This window comes from Bufo bufo, chromosome 9, assembly GCF_905171765.1.
Source record: "Bufo bufo chromosome 9, aBufBuf1.1, whole genome shotgun sequence".
Classification (NCBI taxonomy): domain Eukaryota; kingdom Metazoa; phylum Chordata; class Amphibia; order Anura; family Bufonidae; genus Bufo; species Bufo bufo.
The window spans coordinates 78,681,085-78,700,937 of NC_053397.1; positions in this window are offsets into that span (position 1 = coordinate 78,681,085).

The following is a 19,853-nucleotide window of genomic DNA, read 5'->3' on the forward strand; positions in this document are numbered from 1 at the left end:
ATACATGGACGCAGTCATACACGCACTCTCCAGATACATGGACGCAGTCATACACACACTCTCCAGATACATAGACGCAGTCATACACGCACTCTCCAGATACATGGACGAAGTCATACACACACTCTCCAGATACATGGACGCAGTCATACACGCACTCTCCAGATACATGGACGCAGTCATACACGCACTCTCCACATACATGGACGCAGTCATACACGCACTCTCCACATACATGGACGCAGTCATACACGCACTCTCCACATACATGGACGCAGTCATACACACACTCTCCACATACATGGATGCACTCTCCACATACATGGACGCAGTCCTACACCACTCTCCACATACATGGACGCAGTCATACATGCACTCTCCACATACATAGACACAGTCATACACGCACACTCCACATACATAGACACAGTCATACACGCACACTCCATATACATAGACGCGGTCATACACGCACTCTCCAGATACATGGATGCACTCTCCACATACATAGACACAGTCATACACGCACACTCCATATACATAGACGCGGTCATACACGCACTCTCCAGATACATGGACGCAGTCATACACGCACTCTCCAGATACATGGACGCAGTCATACACGCACTCTCCAGATACATGGACGCAGTCATACACGCACTCTCCAGATACATGGACGCAGTCATACACGCACTCTCCAGATACATGGACGCAGTCATACATGCACTCTCCAGATACATGGACGCAGTCATGCACGCACTCTCCACATAAATGGACGCAGTCATACACACACTCTCCACATACATGGACGCAGTCATACACGCACTCTCCACATACATGGACGCAGTCATACACGCACTCTCCACATACATGGACGCAGTTATACATGCGCTCACCATATACATAGATGCACTCATACACACAGTCACCACATACATGGACGCACACATATACAATACACATATATAGACACCCAGCTTTCCTGCTGTGCCTCTTCCGCATACTCTAATGCCTCTGCACTTGTGCCATCCAGGATAGCAGGGAAGCTGGATGACGAGGCTGAAGTTGGTTTCTTATTCGTCCAGTTTCTTATTTACTGAAGTTGGTTTCTTATTCGTCAGTTTCTTATACATTACTATGACAAATAAACCTTTTTTTCTCTTATTCCTCTGCAGTAAATCAGTTTTTTTCTACATAAATGTTAAATATTATTTGTGAACAATCAGATTAATAAATAAAAATCTAGATTATTTGTGTTTTTACAAAAAAAAACGATAGTGAAAAATGGATGAAAAAAATATGCATTTTGAATAAGTAACTGAGGAATTTAAGGGGTTGAACGCTGTTGGGCCACTGATCTAAGGGTGGAAATATAAAGAGTAAGGACCCCTCCATAATACCCAACTGTACCCAGCCTGGCCCAAACTGTGGATTGGCAAGAAAACAGGTGCCAACCTTGCCAACTATATACATTTTCAACATTTTGAATAAGTAACTGAGTAATTTAAGGGGTTAAACGCCGTTGGGCCACTAATCTAAGGGAGGTAATATAAAGAGTAAGGACCCCTCCATAACACCCAACTGTACCCAGCCTGGCCCAAACAGTGGATTGGCAGGAAAACAGGTGCCAACCTTGCCAACTATATACATTTTCAGCATTTTGAATAAGTAACTGAGGAATTTAAGGAGTTAAACGCTGTTATGCCACTGATCTAAGGGTGGAAATAGAAAGAGTAAGGACCCCTCTATAATACCCAACTGTATCCAGCCTGGCCCAAACAGTGGATTGGCAGGAAAACAGGTGCCAACCTTGCTAATATACATTTTCTACATTTTGAATAAGTAATGGAGGAATTTAAGGGGTTAAACGCCGTTGGACTACTAATCTAAGGGTGGACATATAAAGAGTAAGGACCCCTCTATAATACCCAACTGTATCCAGCCTGGCCCAAACTGTGGATTGGCATTAAAATAGGTGCCAACCTTGCCAAATATATACATTTTCAGCATTTTGAATAAGTAACTGAGGAATTTAAGGGGTTAAACGCTGTTGGGCCACTAATCTAAGGGTGGAAATATAAAGAGTAAGGACCCCTCCATAATACGCAACTGTACCCAGCCCGGCCCAAACTGTGGATTGGCATTAAAACAGCTGCCAACCTTGCCAACTATATACATTTTCAGCATTTTGAATAAGTAACTGAGGAATTTAAGGGGTTAAACGCCGTTGGGCCACTAATCTAAGGGTGGAAATATAAAGAGTAAGTGCCCCTCCATAATACCCAACTGTATCCAGCCTGGCCCAAACAGTGGATTGGCAGGAAAACAGGTGCCAACCTTGCCAACTATATACATTTTCAGCATTTTGAATAAGTAACTGAGTAATTTAAGGGGTTAAACGCTGTTGGGTCACTAATCTAAGGGAGGGAATATAAAGAGTAAGGACCCCTCCATAATATCCAACTGTAACCAGCCCGTTCCAAACTGTGGATTGGCATTAAAACAGGTGCCAACCTTGCCAACTATATACATTTTCAGCATTTTGAATAAGTAACTGGTGATTTTAAGGGGTTAAACGCTGTTGGGCCACTAATCTAAGGGTGGAAATATACAGAGTAAGGACCCCTCCATAACACCCAACTGTACCCAGCCTGGCCTAAACTGTGGATTGGCATTAAAACAGGTGCCAACCTTGCCAACTATATACATTTTCAGCATTTTGAATAAGTAACTGGTGATTTTAAGGGGTTAAACGCTGTTGGGCCACTAATCTAAGGGTGGAAATATACAGAGTAAGGACCCCTCCATAACACCCAACTGTACCCAGCCTGGCCCAAACTGTGGATTGGCAGGAAAACAGGTGCCAACCTTGCCAACTATCTACATTTTCAGCATTTTGAATAAGTAACTGAGGAATTTAAGGGGTTAAATGCCGTTGGGCCACTGATCTAAGGGTGGAAATATAAAGAGTAAGGACCCCTCCATAACACCCAACTGTACCCAGCCTGGCCCAAAATGTGGATTGGCAAGAAAACAGGTGCCAACCTTGCCAACTATATACATTTTCAGCATTTTGAATAAGTAATTGAGGAATTTAAGGGGTTAAATGCCATTGGGCCACTGACCTAAGGGTGGAAATTTAAAGAGTAAGGACCCCTCCATAATTCCCAACTGTACCCAGCCTGGCCCAAACTGTGGATTGGCATTAAAACAGGTGCCAACCTTGCCAACTATATACATTTTCAGCATTTTGAATAAGTAACTGAGGAATATAAGGGGTTAAACGCTGTTGGGCCACTAACCCTAAGGGTGTAAATATATAGAGTAAGGGCCCCTCCATAAAAACCAAATGTATCCAGCCTGGCCCAAACTGTTTTCTTGCCAATCCACAGTTTGGGCCAGGCTGGGTACAGTTGGGTGTTATGGAGGGGTCCTTACTCTTTAAATTTCCACCCTTAGATCAGTGGCCCAACGGCGTTTAACCCCTTAAATTTCTCAGTTACTTATTCAAAATGCTGAAAATGTATATAGTTGGCAAGGTTGGCACCTTTTTTAATGCCAATCCACAGTTTGGGCCAGGCTGGATACAGTTGGGTATTATAGAGGGGTCCTTACTCTTTATATTTCCACCCTTAGATTAGTGGCCCAACGGCGTTTAACCCCTTAAATTCCTCCATTACTTATTCAAAATGCTGAAAATGTATATAGTTGGCAAGGTTGGCACCTTTTTTAATGCCAATCCACAGTTTGGGCCAGGCTGGATACAGTTGGGTATTATAGAGGGGTCCTTACTCTTTATATTTCCACCCTTAGATTAGTGGCCCAACGGCGTTTAACCCCTTTGATTCCTCCATTACTTATTCAAAATGCTGAAAATGTATATTAGCAAGGTTGGCACCTGTTTTCCTGCCAATCCACTGTTTGGGCCAGGCTGGATACAGTTGGGTATTATGGAGGGGTCCTTACTCTTTGTTCTGTCCCCACATGAAGGCGAATGAAGGTGTAACTGATAATGACTTTGTGACTGGCCTACCTTCGTATCCAAGCAGTGGAGCAGACCGGACCGGCAGATGCTCAGGTTAGATGGATCCAGACGTAGACATGAGGATGCAATCAAACATGGGTTTATTTGATCCAGAGCAGTGACATAAGGTGATACAATACAGGAATGCAGTAGATGCTGTGATGTGGATGTCTTTCCTGAGGCTAACTGCTGAGGCAACTGCTGGTCAAAAACTGATGCCTTCACAAGCCAAGGTGTGTGTCTCCAGTCACAAAGGATGCAGCACTGAAAAAGGCTACAGGAAGTGACCAGGCCCAAGGCTGCTAAAACCACGCCCAGAGATAAAACTTTATAGACAACGAACGAGGCGTGCAGCATACAAATTCCGGCCAGCAGATGGCAGCAGAGAAAAATAGATTTAAACAACATACGTAGGTAAAACAAGAAATAATGCAGTGCAGAAATTCAATATGAAAGGAACAGCACACTCCCCGTCTAAAATTCACTTTGGGGATTTCCCTATGACGAATGTCCATAAAATATAAACAACCTGTAAAAGAAAAACATGTTAGAATGCAAACATAGATTAGTCCTGTGTTCAACTTGGAATGGAGAAGATCTGCGAAACTTGATACAGTCCTGTTCACCCATCAGGGACGTTCTCGATGGGTCTCATCCAACTGGAGAAACGTTCAAAGAGCTGACAACCGAAGCTGGCGGTTTGCTTTGTTCCAGTGACTAATGCACTAACTTCAGTGCGGATTTCTGGATCATTATCCGGATCCTGGATGCTGAAAACTTCCTGTACACATTCGTCCGCCTCTCCAAGCAGAAACTCTGAACCTGTAAGCCAGGTAGAGTTAGTAAAGGAACCTATAGACATAGGCCTAGTGGCGTGATCTGCTGGATTAAGTTCGGATGGTACATAGTGCCATTGTTCAGTTTTGGAGGACCTCCTGATTCTCTCTATGCGGTTACTAACGTACACATAAAATCGCTTGGTCCGATTGTGGATGTAACCTAAAACGACCTTACTGTCGGTGTAATACTGGACTTCAGCTATGTCGACACCCAGTTGTTGTTGTACGAAATCCGCAATCTCCACTGCCAACACAGTCCCACAGAGTTCCAGTCTGGGAATAGTATGAGCGGGCTTGGGGGCTAACTTAGCCTTACCAAAGACGAATCCAACGTGATTTTGGTTGTTGGGTTCTGTCACCTTCAGATAGGCAACCGCTGCGATGGCCTCCGTGGAGGCGTCCGAGAACACGTGGAGTTCTTTCTTTATGCTAGAGGAAAGTGAAGTTTTAATATAGCATCTCGGGATGTGGATCTCATCCAAGGCACACAAAGATCGCTTCCAGGCTTCCCATTTTTGCTCTTTCTCGGAGGGAAGTGGGGTATCCCAATCCTTGACTGTTTCAGAAAACTGTCTCAGTAGAGATTTACCTTGTATGGTAATAGGCGCTACAAATCCCAGCGGATCAAATAGGCTGTTTACCACTGATAGGACGCCTCGTTTTGTGAATGGCTTGTCTGCACAACTTATCTGAAAACCGAAGGAGTCAGCCGAGAGATCCCATCTGAGGCCCAAGCTCCTCTGCACAGGTGGACTGTCCAGTCCCAAGTTAATGTCCTTGAATCCTGGTGCATGATCGCCTGATTCGAAGGCCCTCATAACGGCCAGGCTGTTTGAAGCAATTTTGTGTAGTCTATGTTTAGCTTGGTACAACATACCTTGAGTCCTTTTGAGCAGATCGATAGCCGCTTCTTCAGTCGGTAGTGATTTGAGTCTATCGTCTACGTAGAAGTCCTTTTCTACAAAGTCTCTGGCGTCTTTACCGTACTCGGATTCTCCCTCTAATGCAGTTCGCCGAAGGCCGTAAGTTGTCACGGCAGGTGAAGGGCTGTTTCCAAATACGTGTACCCTCATTCGATATTCTGCCATCTCTGCGTTGGTGTCGTTATTCTTGTACCACAGAAACCTGAGGAAGTTCCGGTGGTCCACTCTGACTACGAAACAGTGGAACATCTGTTCAATGTCAGCGGTGATGGCAACGAGCTCTTTTCTGAACCTCATCAGCACTCCAACTAGGTTATTCGTCAGATTAGGACCTGTGAGAAGGACATCATTAACCACCTCAGCCCCCAGTGCTTAAACACCCTGAAAGACCAGGCCAGTTTTTACACTTCTGACCTACACTACTTTCACCATTTATTGCTCGGTCATGCAACTTACCACCCAAATGAATTTTACCTCCTTTTCTTCTCACTAATAGAGCTTTCATTTGGTGGTATTTCATTGCTGCTGACATTTTTACTTTTTTTGTTATTAATCGAAATTTAACGATTTTTTTGCAAAAAAATGACATTTTTCACTTTCAGTTGTAAAATTTTGCAAAAAAAAACGACATCCATATATAAATTTAGCTCTAAATTTATTGTTCTACATGTCTTTGATAAAAAAAAAATGTTTGGGTAAAAAAAAAATGCTTTGGGTAAAAGTTATAGCGTTTACAAACTATGGTACAAAAATGTGAATTTCCGCTTTTTGAAGCAGCTCTGACTTTCTGAGCACCTGTCATGTTTCCTGAGGTTCTACAATGCCCAGACAGTACAAACACCCCACAAATGACCCAATTTCGGAAAGTACACACCCTAAGGTATTCGCTGATGGGCATAGTGAGTTCATAGAACTTTTTATTTTTTGTCACAAGTTAGCGGAAAATGATGATTTTTTTTTTTGATTTTTTTTTCTTACAAAGTCTCATATTCCACTAACTTGTGACAAAAAATAAAAACTTCCATGAACTCACTATGCCCATCACGAAATACCTTGGGGTCTCTTCTTTCCAAAATGGGGTCACTTGTGGGGTAGTTATACTGCCCTGGCATTCTAGGGGCCCAAATGTGTGGTAAGGAGTTTGAAATCAAATTCTGTAAAAAATGACGAGTGAAATCCGAAAGGTGCTCTTTGGAATGTGGGCCCCTTTGCCCACCTAGGCTGCAAAAAAGTGTCACACATCTGGTATCTCCGTATTCAGTAGAAGTTGGGGAATGTGTTTTGGGGTGTCATTTTACATATACCCATGCTGGGTGAGATAAATATCTTGGTCAAATGCCAACTTTGTATAAAAAAAAAATGGGAAAAGTTGTCTTTTGCCAAGATATTTCTCTCACCCAGCATGGGTATATGTAAAAAGACACCCCAAAACACATTCCCCAACTTCTCCCGAGTACGGAGATACCAGATGTGTGACACTTTTTTGCAGCCTAGGTGGGCAAAGGGGCCCATATTCCAAAGAGCACCTTTCGGATTTCACTCGTCATTTTTTACAGAATTTGATTTCAAACTCCTTACCACACATTTGGGCCCCTAGAATGCCAGGGCAGTATAACTACCCCACAAGTGACCCCATTTTGGAAAGAAGACACCCCAAGGTATTCGCTGATGGGCATAGTGAGTTCATGGAACTTTTTATTTTTTGTCACAAGTTAGTGGAATATGAGACTTTGTATGAAAAAAAAAATAAAAAAAAATCATCATTTTCCACTAACTTGTGACAAAAAATAAAAAATTCTAGGAACTCGCCATGCCCCTCACGGAATACCTTGGGGTGTCTTCTTTCCAAAATGGGGTCACTTGTGGGGTAGTTATACTGCCCTGGCATTTTCCAGGGGCCCTAATGTGTGGTAAGTAGGTAAATGACCAGTGAAATCCGAAAGGTGCTCTTTGGAATATGGGCCCCTTTGCCCACCTAGGCTGCAAAAAAGTGTCACACATCTGGTATCTCCGTACTCGGGAGAAGTTGGGGAATGTGTTTTGGGGTGTCTTTTTACATATACCCATGCTGGGTGAGAGAAATATCTTGGCAAAAGACAACTTTTCCCATTTTTTTATACAAAGTTGGCATTTGACCAAGATATTTATCTCACCCAGCATGGGTATATGTAAAATGACACCCCAAAACACATTCCCCAACTTCTCCTGAGTACGGCGATACCAGATGTGTGACACTTTTTTGCAGCCTAGATGCGCAAAGGGGCCCAAATTCCTTTTAGGAGGGCATTTTTAGACATTTGGATACCAGACTTCTTCTCACGCTTTGGGGCCCCTAGAATGCCAGGGCAGTATAAATACCCCACATGTGACCCCATTTTGGAAAGAAGACACCCCAAGGTATTCAATGAGGGGCATGGCGAGTTCATAGAAATTTTTTTTTTTTGGCACAAGTTAGCGGAAATTGATATTTTTTATTTTTTTCTCACAAAGTCTCCCGTTCCGCTAACTTGGGACAAAAATTTCAATCTTTCATGGACTCAATATGCCCCTCACGGAATACCTGGGGGTGTCTTCTTTCCGAAATGGGGTCACATGTGGGGTATTTATACTGCCCTGGCATTCTAGGGGCCCTAAAGCGTGAGAAGAAGTCTGGAATATAAATGTCTAAAAAATTTTACGCATTTGGATTCCGTGAGGGGTATGGTGAGTTCATGTGAGATTTAATTTTTTGTCACAAGTTAGTGGAATATGAGACTTTGTAAGAAAAAATAATAATAATTCCGCTAACTTGGGCCAAAAAAATGTCTGAATGGAGCCTTACAGGGGGGTGATCAATGACAGGGGGGTGATCAATGACAGGGGGGTTGATCAATGACAGGGGGGTGATCAATGACAGGGGGGTGATCAATGACAGGGGGGGTGATCAATGACAGGGGGGGTGATCAATGACAGGGGGGTGATCAATGACAGGGGGGTGATCAATGACAGGGGGGGTGATCAATGACAGGGGGGGTGATCAATGACAGGGGGGGTGATCAATGACAGGGGGGGTGATCAATGACAGGGGGGGTGATCAATGACAGGGGGGTGATCAATGACAGGGGGGTAATCAATGACAGGGGGGTGATCAGGGAGTCTATATGGGGTGATCACCACAGTCATTGATCACGCCCCTGTAAGGCTTCATTCAGACGTCCGGATGCGTTTTGCGGATCCGATCCATCTATCAGTGGATCCGTAAAAATCATGCGGACGTCTGAATGGAGCTTTACAGGGGGGTAATCAATGACAGGGGGGTGATCAATGACAGGGGGGTGATCAGGGAGTCTATATGGGGTGATAACCACAGTCATTGATCATGCCCCTGTAAGGCTTCATTCAGACGTCCGGATGCGTTTTGCGGATCCGATCCATCTATCAGTGGATCCGTAAAAATCATGCGGACATCTGAATGGAGCTTTACAGGGGGGTGATCAGGGAGTCTATATGGGGTGATCACCACAGTCATTGATCATGCCCCTGTAAGGCTTCATTCAGACGTCCGGATGCGTTTTGCGGATCCGATCCATCTATCAGTGGATCCGTAAAAATCATGCGGACGTCTGAATGGAGCTTTACAGGGGGGTAATCAATGACAGGGGCATGATCAATGACAGGGGGGTGATCAGGGAGTCTATATGGGGTGATCACCACAGTCATTGATCACGCCCCTGTAAGGCTTCATTCAGACGTCCGGATGCGTTTTGCGGATCCGATCCATCTATCAGTGGATCCGTAAAAATCATGCGGACGTCTGAATGGAGCTTTACAGGGGGGTAATCAATGACAGGGGGGTGATCAATGACAGGGGGGTGATCAGGGAGTCTATATGGGGTGATAACCACAGTCATTGATCATGCCCCTGTAAGGCTTCATTCAGACGTCCGGATGCGTTTTGCGGATCCGATCCATCTATCAGTGGATCCGTAAAAATCATGCGGACATCTGAATGGAGCTTTACAGGGGGGTGATCAGGGAGTCTATATGGGGTGATCACCACAGTCATTGATCATGCCCCTGTAAGGCTTCATTCAGACGTCCGGATGCGTTTTGCGGATCCGATCCATCTATCAGTGGATCCGTAAAAATCATGCGGACGTCTGAATGGAGCTTTACAGGGGGGTAATCAATGACAGGGGGGTGATCAATGACAGGGGGGTGATCAGGGAGTCTATATGGGGTGATAACCACAGTCATTGATCATGCCCCTGTAAGGCTTCATTCAGACGTCCGGATGCGTTTTGCGGATCCGATCCATCTATCAGTGGATCCGTAAAAATCATGCGGACATCTGAATGGAGCTTTACAGGGGGGTGATCAGGGAGTCTATATGGGGTGATCACCACAGTCATTGATCATGCCCCTGTAAGGCTTCATTCAGACGTCCGGATGCGTTTTGCGGATCCGATCCATCTATCAGTGGATCCGTAAAAATCATGCGGACGTCTGAATGGAGCTTTACAGGGGGGTAATCAATGACAGGGGGGTGATCAATGACAGGGGGGTGATCAGGGAGTCTATATGGGGTGATCACCACAGTCATTGATCACGCCCCTGTAAGGCTTCATTCAGACGTCCGGATGCGTTTTGCGGATCCGATCCATCTATCAGTGGATCCGTAAAAATCATGCGGACGTCTGAATGGAGCTTTACAGGGGGGTAATCAATGACAGGGGGGTGATCAATGACAGGGGGGTGATCAGGGAGTCTATATGGGGTGATAACCACAGTCATTGATCATGCCCCTGTAAGGCTTCATTCAGACGTCCGGATGCGTTTTGCGGATCCGATCCATCTATCAGTGGATCCGTAAAAATCATGCGGACATCTGAATGGAGCTTTACAGGGGGGTGATCAGGGAGTCTATATGGGGTGATCACCACAGTCATTGATCATGCCCCTGTAAGGCTTCATTCAGACGTCCGGATGCGTTTTGCGGATCCGATCCATCTATCAGTGGATCCGTAAAAATCATGCGGACGTCTGAATGGAGCTTTACAGGGGGGTAATCAATGACAGGGGGGTGATCAATGACAGGGGGGTGATCAGGGAGTCTATATGGGGTGATAACCACAGTCATTGATCATGCCCCTGTAAGGCTTCATTCAGACGTCCGGATGCGTTTTGCGGATCCGATCCATCTATCAGTGGATCCGTAAAAATCATGCGGACATCTGAATGGAGCTTTACAGGGGGTTGATCAATGACAGGGGGGTAATCAATGACAGGGGGGTGATCAGGGAGTCTATATGGGGTGATCAGGGGTGATTAGGGGTGATCAGGGGCTAATAAGGGGTTAATAAGGGGTTAATAAGTGACGGGGGGGGTGTAGTGTAGTGTAGTGGTGCTTGGTGGGACTTTACTGAGCTACCTGTGTCCTCTGGTGGTCGATCCAAACAAATGGGACCACCAGAGGACCAGGTAGCAGGTATATTAGACGCTGTTATCAAAACAGCGTCTAATATACCTGTTAGGGGTTAAAAAAAACACATCTCCAGCCTGCCAGCGAACGATCGCCGCTGGCAGGCTGGAGATCAACTCTCTTACCTTCCGTTCCTGTGCGCGCGTTCACAGGAAATCTCGCGTCTCGCGAGATGACGCGTATATGCGTCCACTCGGAATGAATCAACCACCTCCAGGACGCGTCTGTGCGTACAGCGGTCCGGAGGTGGTTAAGCGATACACCTTGATGTTTGGCACTTGAGTCGAAAACAACCCTAATTTGATTAGGTTTCCGTGGGTGATACACTCCAAATGAAGGCAAGTACCAGCACTCGTCGTTCTTCCCTAAGGATGGAGCTGGTTCTGCATGGTTGTTGCGGAATATTTTGTCGATAAAGGCAACGATGTGTTCTCTCATCTCAGGCTTACTGTTCATGGTACGCTGAAGAGAGTTAAATCTAGACAGAGCTTGTTCCCTATTGTTCGGGAGTCTCACCCTGGTAGCTCGGAAGGGTAATGGAGAAACCCAGTGATTGGTTTCGTCTTTAAAGGGGTTGTCCGGGATTAGGGATCATTGTTTAATAGCATTGCACATACACACACTTTACATACACCCATGTCCTACCTTTTCAGCATGTTTCTAAGTACCCTTTTTACCCAAAACCTTTATGGCAGGAAGTAACTGATTATTTTCAGTCAGTGACGTACCGGGTCCCTTGCAGAGGAGGAAAGCTTCCGCTTCCGCTGCTCTGGGAGCCCGGTGACGTCACTGACAGCCTAATTAATTATTCAAAAGTCTTGGAGGGGCAGTAACTCTCCAGTCCGATGCCGATATTGATGAAAGCGGCTCAGGAACGGAGCCGCTGCCATCAGCAGAGAGCGTTAGCTGTAACTTTAACAGCTAACACCCGCGGCATCCAGATCCATGTGGTTGAGAAGGAGGGAGCTCCCTCTCTCTACCATCACGCCGTAAGGCTAATCAGACTTTGAATTTACAAATGGCGACAAGACTTTTTAGTCTTGTCGCCATTTGCGACTAGACCCGCTGCCGCAGCTCCGCTCAATACAGCGGCGGGGCACAGGACATGATAGTTCTCAGCAGCGCAGTGGAGGAGTCTCTCCCTCCCCCCTGTGCTGCTGCTGTCCCCGCCGCTGCCTCCGCCAATATGAAGAGACGGGAGGAGGAGAGGAGAGGAGGGGGGGGGGGGGCGCACTGCGCCACCAACGAAGAAAAGTTACCTGTAATACAAATACAGGAGGCGGGTGCCGGAATCAAATATCCGGCACCCGACCTCTGTGACAGGGAGCTGCGATCAGCTGCAGTTGAGTTAACCCTTCAGGTGCAGTACCTAAGGGGTTAACTGCAGCTGATCGCAGCTCCCTGTCACAGAGGTCGGGTGCCGGCTATATGATTCCGGCACCCGCCTCCTGTATTTGTATAAGAAACATTGGTGGCGCAGCCCCCCCCCCCCCAGTATAATACATGTTGGTGGCACAGTGCGCCTCCCCCCCATTATAATACATGTTGGTGGCGCAGCCCCCCCCCCCCAGTATAATACATGTTGGTGGCGCAGCCCCCCCCCCAGTATAATACATGTTGGTGGCGCAGCCCCCCCCCCAGTATAATACATGTTGGTGGCACAGTGCGCCCCCCCCCAGTATAATAAACGTTGGTGGCACAGTGCGCCCCCCCCCCAGTATAATAAACGTTGGTGGCACAGTGCGCCCCCCCCCCAGTATAATACATGTTGGTGGCGCAGCCCCCCCCCCCAGTATAATACATGTTGGTGGCACAGTGCGCCCCCCCCCCAGTATAATAAACGTTGGTGGCACAGTGCGCCCCCCCCAGTATAATAAACATTGGTGGCTCAGTGGGAAGTGCCAATGAGGGTTAAAAATAATTTAAAAAATTAACTCACCTCCTCCAGTTGATCGCGTAGCTGCCGGTCTAGTGTTCTTTCTTCAGGACCTGTGGTGACGTCACTGACCTCATCACATGGTCCATTACCATGGTGATGGATCATGTGATGAGCACAGTGATGTCACCACAGGTCCTTTGACAGGTCATGAAGAAAGAACAGAAGACGATCAATTGGAGGAGGTGAGTTAATTTTTTTTAAAATTTTTTAACCCTCATTGGCACTGCCCACTGTGCCACCAATGTCTATTATATTGAGGGGGGGCGCACTGCGCCACCAATGTCTATTATATTGAGGGGGGTGCACTGCACCACCAATGTTTATCATACTGGGTTGTTGGGGGGGGGCGCACTGCGCCACCAATGTTTATTATATTGAGGGGGGGCGCACTGCGCCACCAATGTTTATTATATTGAGGGGGGGCGCACTGCGCCACCAATGTCTATTATATTGAGGAGGGGCGCACTGCGCCACCAATGTCTATTATATTGAGGGGGGGGCGCACTGCGCCACCAATGTCTATTATATTGAGGGGGGTGCACTGCACCACCAATGTTTATCATACTGGGTTGTTGGGGGGGCGCACTGCGCCACCAATGTCTATTATATTGAGGGGGGTGCACTGCACCACCAATGTTTATCATACTGGGTTGTTGGGGGGGCGCACTGCGCCACCAATGTTTATTATATTGAGGGGGGCGCACTGCGCCACCAATGTTTATTATATTGAGGGGGGCGCACTGCGCCACCAATGTTTATTATATTGAGGGGGGGCGCACTGCGCCACCAATGTCTATTATATTGAGGGGGGTGCACTGCACCACCAATGTTTATCATACTGGGTTGTTGGGGGGGGCGCACTGCGCCACCAATGTTTATTATATTGGGGGGGCGCACTGCGCCACCAATGTTTATTATATTGAGGGGGGGTGCACTGCGCCACCAATGTTTATTATATTGAGGGGGGGCGCACTGCGCCACCAATGTTTATTATATTGAGGGGGGCGCACTGCGCCACCAATGTTTATCATACTGGGTTGTTGAGGGGGCGCACTGCGCCACCAATATCTATTATACTGGGGTGTTGGGGGGGGGGGCGCACTGCGCCACCAATGTTTATTATACTGGAGTGTTGGGGGGGCGCACTGCGCCACCAATGTTTATTATATTGACCTTCTACTATGCATTCTGTATTAAGAATGCTATTATTTTCCCTTATAACCATGTTATAAGGGAAAATAATACAGTGAATAGACTTTCATCCTAGCAACCATGCGTGAAAATCGCACCGCATCCGCACTTGCTTGCGATTTTCACGCAGCCCCATTAACTTCTATGGGGCCTGCGTTGCGTGAAAAACGCACAACATAGAGCATGCTGCGATTTTCACGCAACGCACAAGTGATGCGTGAAAATCACCGCTCATGTGCACAGCACTAATACATTCCTATGGGGAAAAATGCCGGATCCGGCATTCAGGCAAGTCTTCAGTTTTTTTCGCCGGAGATAAAACCGTAGCATGCTGCGGTTTTCTCTTTTAACTGATCAGTCAAAATGACTGAACTGAAGACGTCCTGATGCATCCTGAACGGATTACTCTCCATTCAGAATGCTTGGGGATATACCTGATCAGTTATTTTCCGGTATAGAGCCCCTGTGACGGAACTCTATGCCGGAAAAGATAAACGCTAGTGTGAAAGTACTCTAAAATATTAAGTTTAAATCCCCCCTTTCCCAATTTTACATATAAAAAATATAAACAATAAATAAACATATTACATAGCGCTGTCCAAACTATTAAATTATTAAAAAATATCTCCTATGCGGTGAGCATTCGCTATATTTTAGTCACCTTATCAACCCAAAAAATAGGATAGGACTATTCTATTATGGGCCGAATGTTTCATAAAATGCGAAATGCACGCGGCTTTTTTTTGGTGTTTTTTTTTTTTTTTTTGCGCGGTATTGAGTATCGCAATACTTTTTTATGGTGACGAAAGCGAATCAAAATTTTGGTTTCAAAACAACCCTACGCCGATCTGATCGGCGTAGCGTTGTCACGATACCAAAATTTTGATTCGGTTTCGATTTTGGCGACTAAAAATTTGATTTGGCTCCTAAATTTTGCAGTTCAGGAGCCAATGGCTACTAGGTATTTTTTTTAGTCTAAAACACTGTTAGTGCAAAAGTAGCACTGACAATACAGTGCATTGAAATAGATGACTATTGCAATGCACTGTATGAAAGTGAAAGTTTTAAAAAAGGGAATGAAAAAAAAGTAAAAGTGAAAAAAAGTGACAGTAAAAAAAGTGAAACTGAAAAAAAGGGAACGTGCAAACAAATTGAAAGTGAAAAAAATATTTGAATTAAAAATAAAATAAAAAATTGTCTTTTATCCGTTCATTTATTACATAAAAAAAATTAAATGAATAAAAAAACCTACACATATTTGGTATTGCCTTGTCCGTAACAACCGGCTCCATAAATATATCACATTACACACCATGTCCGAAAAACACCTTAAAAAATATCATAAAAACTGTTAAAAAAAAAAGCCTTTTTTTTAACCTAACATCACATAAAGTGCAACAACAAGCGTTCAAAAAGGCGCATGTCCCCCGAAATAGTACTAATCAAACCGTCACCTCAACCCTGCAAAAAATGAATCCCTAACTAAGACAATCGGTCAAAAAAAAAAAAAATGGTGGCTCTCAGACTATGGACACGCTAAAACAATATTTTTTTGTTTCAAAGCTGCTATAATTGTGTAAAGCTCTCAGTCATGTTTAGGGATCTTTATGGGAGCGTGGCCCTTATAGTGTGACGCTGTCAGCGATGTTTATGGATGTGTAAGCGTGGCCCTTATAGTGTGACGCTGTCAGCGATGTTTATGGATGTGTGAGCGTGGCCCTTATAGTGTGACGCTGTCAGTGATGTTTATGGATAGATGTGGGAGCGTGGCCCTTATAGTGTGACGCTGTCAGCGATGATTATGGATAGATGTGGGAGCGTGGCCCTTATAGTGTGAAGCTGTCAGCGATGATTATGGATAGATGTGGGAGCGTGGCCCTTATAGTGTGACGCTGTCAGCGATGATTATGGATAGATGTGGGAGCGTGGCCCTTATAGTGTGACGCTGTCAGCGATGTTTATGGATAGATGTGGGAGCGTGGCCCTTATAGTGTGATGCAGTCTGCTATCCCTAAGGGTGTATACCATGAGTAACTAGCACAAGCATAAAACTAAAAATGATCTACCATTGTGGAAAGATGGAGCTGCTCCCTGTGTGTTAGTTCACTGTCTGCAAACACTGAGCACATGACATGTGCAAGAGACAGAGGGGGGAGGAGATTATGGGGGAGGAATATGTATGAGGGGGGCGGATCTATGGAGGAGGCTGAATATGTATGAGGGGGGCGGGTGCAGGGAGGTGATCTTACACTGTAGACACCAGGAGCTGCTGAGCTGCACTGGGAGCCACAATGCACTGCAGCAGGAAGTGATGGCACATAACAACATGCATGTAAACAGTCTGCTGGGGACTGTAGGAGCCATGCAGCAGTGCAAAAGCTACCTAAAAACATCTTAGGAAGATAGATTTGGCTACTAACAGTGAGTAAGCAGTTTTTAAAAAAAAAGTTTGATCCCGGACAACCCCTTTAAGGAACTCATTGTCCATTATCTTGATAAATTCTCTGTCCTCCTCTGACAAAGCTACTTTATCATCGTCCTTGCTTGTGTGAAAGACTAATCTTCCCAAGTTGTCGGCAAAGGGAGGAATGTCGTCAGGTGGTTGTATGAGGTCTGGAGGCTTCTCTTTCACCTCATAGTGATGAGGGCAAGGCTTAATGCAAGTTGTGCGTCCATCTCCACGCACGTACGTTTTGAATGAGTGGATTTTTGGCTGATCCAAACATACATTTCCTATGACTACCCATCCCAAGTCCAGTCTCTGGGCGTATGGTGCATAGTCGGGACCATTACACTGTTGACGCACCTTGTGTACCCTTAGATTGTCTCTGCCAAGCAGGAGTAGAATCTCGGCGTTGTTGTCCATAGGTGGGATAACGTTGGCTAGGTGCCTTAGGTGTGGATGGTGAAATGCAGCTTCCGGGGTAGGAATTTCATCCCTATGGTTGGGTATTTGATCGCATTCGATCAGCGTCTGTAGAAAAATTTCCGTATTTCCACTGACGGAACAAGCGATGAATCCTTGTGCCCTCCTGCCGCTAGTCTCTATGCGACCCGAGCAGGTGTTTAAGATGTAGGGTTCTGATGGTCCCTTTATTCCAAAGGCTTCAAAGAATTTAGGTCCTGCTAGGGAGCGGTTGCTTTGGTCGTCAATGATGGCATACATTTTTACTGCCTTTTCTGGTAGCCCCTCCGGGTAGACCTTGATTAGGCATATGCGGGCACAACATTTCTCACTCTGGCCCTTCCCACATACGTCCAAGCATGAGCAGGAAACAGCAGTGGCTGTGTTAGCGTGGTTCTGGGGCTCCCCGCCATGACTTTGAGCAGGACTGGTGGTGACAGCGGCAGGTGAATCCCTTGTGAGTGGAGTTGGGTGCATAGCTGAGGCATGTCTTTCACTATGACACTCCTCACACTTGATAATGGATTTACAGTCCTTAGCCATGTGCTCCAATGAAGCGCAGCACTTGAAACATACCCCAAGCTCGGTGAGGCCTTTCTTGCGCTCCTGTATGGTTTTGGATCTAAATCCTCTGCATTTGTTCAGTGAGTGTGGTTTTTTATGAATGGGACATTCACGATTGAAGGCCTTGTCTCCTGATGAGGTAGTGTACTGTCTACCAGTGGGTACTGCAGATGATGGTAGGTTAGTCTTTCTAACATTCACGCTGCTCTTAAAGTCTCTGTGTTTATGCACAATACTTTCATACCTTGATGATGGTGTCACTGAAGCTGTAGTATTGAACTCCAGGAAGTCAAGGCTGGGGTCATTCCTCATCTGGGACTGTTCATCGATGAATCTACAGAAATGAATAAATGGGGGAAAAGTGACGTCATGCACTCTTTTGTACCTTGAGACTGATGCCGCCCACTTCTCTTGCAGGCTGTATGGTAACTTCACGACAATTGGGTTCACCCCATGGGCTGTATCCAGGTAGCACAACCCGGACAGACGAGGGTCTCTTTTGGCGAGCTCCATTTCTATGAGCAAATCACTTAAATCCTGAAGCTTATGGACATCCTTGAGACTGATCTTGGGGACGTTCTGCAGTCTCCTGAATAGTGCCTTCTCTATTGCTTCTGCACTGCCAAAGGTGCGTTCGAGTCTCTGCCAGGCTGCAGCGAGACCTGCTTCTGCTTGTCCCACATAGACAGTTCTAAGGCTCTTGATGCGATTTGTGGAGCCTGGGCCCAGCCAGTTGATCAAGAGGTCGAGCTCCTGCTCTGCGGTTAGGTTGAGGTTGGCGATGGCGGCTTTGAAGGTTGCCTTCCAGGCTCTGTAGCTCTCCGCACGGTCATCAAATTTTGAGAGACTGGTGTTAATTAGCTCTCTGCTCACCATAAACCTGGCAAACTCAGACATATCTGATTTCTCACTGCTTGTTGCCATGACAACTTGTGATGCCCCTGGGGCGTATAGGCTGCGTGGCGTGAAAGGGTGAGATGCTTCCGGGTAGAATGATGTTGCTGCAGGGTTGAGCTGTGGTCTAGCCTCTGTAGATTCTGATGACTGCTGCTTGAGCTGTGGAGGTAGGCCAGGAAACACCTGGTAGCCATCTTGCTGTAATAACTGCCCTTGAGAGAGCGCGTCTGGGCAACTGTTATTGGATTGCTCGGGTGCTGTGGGTATCGCTGGCACTGCAGGTAGAGCTGACTTGGAGGTTTCAGTGTTGTTGGCTTGGACAGTACAGCACACTGGGGGTGGTGCAGATAACTGTTTCAGTACATAGTCGCTGGTGCAATCAGCTGGATCGTCTATCTCCTCTGGTGGTAAGCAGACTGAATCAAGGCCTTGGCTTAATGCTTGCTCAAGTAGTCTTACTTTTGCTAATGCAATTTCCTCTTCCCTCTCTGATTCAAGGATCTTTATTCGAGCCTCTGCTTCTGCCCTCTTGGCTTCTGCCTCTGCTTCTACCCTCTTGGCTTCTGCCTCCGCTTCTGCCCTCTTGGCCGCCGCCATCTGTGCTTCTGCCCTCGCAAGGACTTCTTTTTCAGTGAAGGAACGTCTCACTTTGGATTGCTCTGCATTTATGCGGGCCTCTAGTAATCTGTCGCTCAGGGCGGAGCTTCTAGAGCATGATGATCTGTAGGACCGCGAGGAATGTTTGGATGAATGCGATCTGTGTGATCTGGTTTCTTGTAAATGAGAGATGCGGAGTTCCACTTTATCTTTAGCGTCCAGCACCATGGCGTCTCTTTGTCTGTCTATTGATTCTGCCTTGCACAATTCTGACGGGGCTTCTTCAATATTAGAGTCTTTTAGAAAGGTTATATACCTTGTGGACAGTCTCTTGTATCGTTCATGGGCTGCGTTCAGCCGCCCGACGGCAACTTGTAAACTGGTGGCATCGCCTGAGGAGGACTTAAGTCCTGATATGAGGGAGGAAACTCGTTCCCATAGCTCTTCCAGGTCGTCACATAGCTCATCTTTCCTGGTGTGATAATTTTCTGTGATCTTTATAGTTGGTTTGAG